The sequence below is a fragment of the Hydra vulgaris genome, chromosome 06, assembly GCF_038396675.1.
Source record: "Hydra vulgaris chromosome 06, alternate assembly HydraT2T_AEP".
Taxonomy (NCBI): Eukaryota; Metazoa; Cnidaria; class Hydrozoa; order Anthoathecata; family Hydridae; genus Hydra; species Hydra vulgaris.
The window spans coordinates 16507586-16512920 of record NC_088925.1 but is presented as its reverse complement, the minus strand read 5'-3'; the positions used below and the strand labels follow the sequence as shown (position 1 = coordinate 16512920).

Below are 5335 nucleotides of genomic sequence, written 5' to 3'. Positions count from 1 at the left end.
ATATTCTTAATAATCTTGTTTATTGCTACTTTTGTAAAAAAACGAACGTGATGGAAATAGATGCGATTCTCAAAAACGCTAATTCGCTAAAAACTTTTTTAAGTCATACAAAATTTTTTTTTTATTTTGTGGTTTAAAAGTTGAATAAGTTTTTGACTAATAATAATAAAGCGATAAGTTTGTTATTTTTTAACTGTTAATGTTTAGTTCTAACTTATGGTATTTGTTTTGTTTTCATTTTACATTTTTTAAAAAAATGTTGAAGTGCATAATATCATATAACTCTAAAATATAGAGATGCTATGAAGATTCAGATGACTCCGACTTGTTGAAAACAAGTTAACGTAATTCAAAGACGCACGTAAAAGTTGTGAGCCGCAACAAATCAGAATAAGTTTTTTTATTTATTGCTAAAGTATCGATTAAAATTTGAGAAAAAAAATAATAAAGTTCTTTTAAAAAAATAAGTTTGTAAAAGATACAAACGCCCAACGTGGGGCTCGAACCCACGACCCTGAGATTAAGAGTCTCATGCTCTACCGACTGAGCTAGCCGGGCTGATCATAGGATGAATTAAGCTTATATATATATTATAAACATATTAATTTCAAATGACTTTATACAAGTCAACCATAATAAATAATAAAAACGACTCAAATAATTGTAATGATCAACTTTTACACTATTATATCAAGAAAGTAGATAATTACATTAAAATTTAATCTGTTTTGAGGCCGACTCAAGTTCTACGCAAGCTAGCCAACTATTAAAAAAGAAAGTGATGAATTAACATGTATTTAATATGAGGTATAGGCCATTAGTTTTATATGAAAATTCAAAAAATGAACTGAAGTAAAATAATAGCATACCATGGACCAAAAGTAAGAAACACTTTTTGAAAAGCTAAGAGTTTAAAAGCGGTAAAATCATTAAACTCGTTTAATTTTCCAAAAAAAAATTGAAATTTTCAAACCAGATAATTAATTACCTTTTTTTTTAACGAACGTCGTTTCAACGAACAACTATTATTCTTAGTTTTTTATTTTTTGATTATCTCTTTTTTTTTTGTATTTAAAAGAACCTGTAAGTATAATTGACTGATTATAGCTAAAAATATATTGATAATATTTACTTTCTTAATTTAATGGAAATATTTATGAAAACTCTTATTTTCTTATAATATTGGAATTGTACATAGTATTTTAACAATCTTATTTTTATTTAACTCGCAAAGCCCTCATAGAGGCTCTATGAATAGATTGTGATTTTTAGTCATCCGTATCTTCTTTGAGCTACTGCCTGTTATCTTGTGATTGATTTTAAAAACACATTTTATTGCTTTCCTTGTTGACTTTTTAAAGATAAACTAGCACTTTTTGAACCATGGAAGGATTATTTAAATGGAAAAAGTTGAACCCTAAGATGAAACGTCATTAACGCACTTATCCTTTGGAAAGATTCAGAAACGTGACTATCAAATTTTCGTGACTTCATGAATAATTAATTGATTTGGCTAAAAAAAAATCCTAAAATTTGGAACAAAACAAATTCTGCAAAAAAATTGAAGACCATTCTAAAACTAATTTATAATACTTTGTTTACTGTTATTAGCAAAACAAAGTTCACTTTTGAGAGGCTATAGATAATATATTATTGGTAGCTTAGGAAATACTGGCAAACTTAGTTTTTGGTAGCAAAGTATAACTTTGTAATAGGTCAATATATTGCTAAGGTCAAAGAACAATTTATTATCTGGAAACCCATGGTGTCATAATTTTTTTTATACAATACAGAATAAGTTTATAATTCTGCTTAATAATTGTGTTTAGGTGTCTGTTCTAAATGATATTAGGAAGGCAAAATATTACACTATTATGTTTAGTAGCACACCTCAGATATCCCACATTTACCAGTTATCTAAAGTTCTCAGATATGTAGGTATCAAAACTAATGAAGCGATGATATTAAAGTCTTTCCTTGATTTTAATGAATTAAGTGGAAAAGTATTAGATTAGATTATGAATAAATTTTCTACATGCCAGGAGCAGATAAACTAGAAATAAGAAACTGATATGGTCAAGGCTATGACAACGCAGCTAAAATAGCTAGACATATTAGTTGGGTTCAAAAACAAATCTTGGCAATCAATTCCAAGGTTTATTATATACCATGCAATAACCAATTATTAAATCTTGTTGGTAACTTTCTACAGATCATTGGAAAAGATTTTTATCTACTTTTTAGTCTTAACTCACAGATAAGAAGTTTTGAAGAATGATGTGCTAATTAATGCAAAATGCTCTTGTGAGACCTAGAGGTGTTTTAGACATAACGCTGTTCATGCTCTCGAGTCGCATTTAGATAATATAACGGATGCCTTTGTAAAGCTAAAAGATGATGATAATGAAACTATTGAAGCAAAAGGTGATGCGAGAAATCTCATATTATGTATGACATATGCCTTTTTAGCTTTCCTCTATTTCTGGAGCACTACCCTTGAGTTTACGAAATACAGTTGTATCTTGTTCATCAGCAAAGAAAATTACACTCAACGATGCACAAAGTCACTTAGCGGAAATAGGATTTTACATATCTTAAAGGTTTTTCCAATTTTAACATCTTTTTTTTTACGAAATCAAGTTTCTAATTAAAAAGAGGTTTTTTGCAATTTTTCTTTTTTAAGAGGGAGAGCTTTAGGGTTAAAACACACACATTTTCGATTAGCTTTTGATTTTCTTCTTCGTTTTAAAATAAAATGAAACTTTTACAACTTCAATATATAAAATTAAAAAGAATAATTAAAACAGACAGGGACTCAAAAAAGATGAGGATGGCCATCTGATGATAGAGGCAAAGGCAGTTTTTCGTTCCAACGAGTTTCGTTAAAAAAGCGCGCGATTTAAAAAAAACAACGTTATAATAAATTTGAAATGTTTTTTTAAACATAAATTACAAATAAAAAAATAACCTTATAAAAAAAAGCTGATTCAGGATTGGTAATTATGCGTAACCAAAGATATAAAATCAATACAGATGTATCGATTTTATATCTTTTGGTAACGCATTGTTGTAAATAAACAATGATTCGTAACCAAAGGTATAAAGATTCGTAACCAAAGGTATAAAGCGTAAATAAACAAATAATACTAGATGTATTATTTCTCGTTCTGATGTATGATTCTTTTTATAACTTTGGTTACGCATCAGATGCAAAACCAAAGATATAAAAAGAATATATGGATTATACAAACTATGTTAAAAAACACTGATAAAATGATAAAAACTCTTGAATCAGCTTTTTTTATAAGATTATTTTTTTATTTGTAATTTATTTTAAAAAAAAACATTTCAAATTTGTTATAACGTTTTTCTTTTTTTTTAAATCGCGCGCTTTTTTATTAGAGGACGACGAAACTCGCTGGAACGAAAAACTGCCTTTGCCTCTATCATCAGTCATTGCAATCTTTTCATAGAGTTCCTATAACAAGTTTCAAAAGAATATCGTAATATGATATAATATATGGTTTTTTTGTTCTTTAATCTTTTACATATGTACTATAATAAGCTGTATATATACCAATCAATTGCAATAATTAGAAATTCATTATGTATAATAAACCGTGAACAAAATATAGGATAGCATAATATGCCATATAATAGACTGCTTTGATACTTAATAGCTTATATATACAGTAAATCGTCTACAGGGCCCACGACACCGGGAAGGGGGGGATGGGGACTGCATCCTCCCCTGAAATATTTGCATGGGTAATAAAACTATAAATTAGCCCAAAGTAGAATAATTTAAGACTGTGTATTGATGTAAAGGCGAACTCGATACATCAAACCTATGGTCTCAATATATCAATTCTATGGTTTTGGCTATTTTGGACTGGATATATTATATATAAGAAAGATAGGATAACTTTTCATCAACAATAATTCCTAAGAATCTTATATTGGATTGCTTTTTAATAAGTTTATCAGGAATAAAGCAGGCAACTTGAGAGGAAGATTTTTTCCTTATGTTTTTTATGAAATCGTATATAGTTTGTTTTCTTTACATTAGGCGAGAGTTTGTTATCCCTAAACCAACTTTTACTTTAATTAGTTCAATGTTTATATCTGCATATAAATTTTTGATAAAATTGTTAGTAATAGATAAGTGACATCCGCTAACACGACTAAATTCAGTTTTAAAGATGTATCACAGCAGTCATTAGTGTAAATTATAAACAGAAGTGGGCCGAAAATCTACGATCAAACTTCCGCATAATGCTTATATAATTTTCAACTTAATGATATATTAAATTAATAAAAAACGCAGACAAGTCAAAAATTTTTTGCAAAATAGTTTTTTCTTGTTTAGCTAAGTCCGCAATTGAATCAAGTTACTAGAGAAGTAGTTTTTTATTTGATGCAAATTTAAGCAACAAGTTGATTTTTTTATGAGTAAAAAAATATTCTGGTTACCTTTGTATACTTCGGAGGTAGCCAACATACTCTAAAGTAAGATGCTTCAATTAACTTTTACCGGTGTGAACTCTATGGAGAACCGATTCAGATTATCCTCCTAAAACCTTTGTTATTTAGTTATAAAAAACAAAACGAAATAATAACGCTTAGTTCTCTTAGCTAAAAAAAGCTCATCTAGTTAGGGAACTTTATCTATTGAGTATCAAAAGTCGTTTAAAATCAACTTTAATGAAGTTATTAACAACTTTACCTCGCTAAAAATAAGAAAATGAATGGTGTTAACTTTTATTTATTTAGCCTTAAAATAATATTTGATAAAAAAATCTTCTAAACGCAAATGTATTTTCAAAAAAGTTAAAAGAAATGGAGTTATTTTCCCTGAGACAAATTTCCTATAGACGAATACCGAATATTCTTCTACTTTGCTCTACACGCTAGAAGATAAATACTGAACCATTTTGTTCCATATCTGTAAACATAAAGCTCAACAAGTCGGGAAAAAGATAAATATGAGACATCAATAGGTTTCTTAAATAAATAAAGTTGCAGCACAAATGGACTAATTCTCTTTTCTTGTATTTTATAAACTGTGGTTAGCTTTACATAGTATAGTAGATAATTTATTACTAAGTCTGAAGTAGTAAACACATTTGGCTTGTAAAGATCAAAAATTTGCTGAAAGAACTTTGACAACGTTGAAATTAAACCGGTCTAAAAAATCATTTGAGTTTTTTATCACCGAAAATAACAATAATAATGGCAAAAATTATTTTTATGTAACTATCTACTAAGATTAAGAAACTATTTAAAGAAAGCACAGAAATCTTTTTTGGGCTTTATCAAAATCTAAATTAAACCC

The 5335-nt window shown here is 28.0% G+C and overlaps 1 non-coding gene across 1 annotated transcript; it reads right to left on the bottom strand.

Moving 5' to 3' along the window:
- Nucleotides 1–485: 485 nt before the first annotated feature.
- trnak-cuu (transfer RNA lysine (anticodon CUU)) lies at nucleotides 486–558 on the bottom strand. The gene has a single exon. It is a non-coding gene; the product is annotated as a tRNA-Lys (tRNA).
- Nucleotides 559–5335: the final 4777 nt, after the last annotated feature.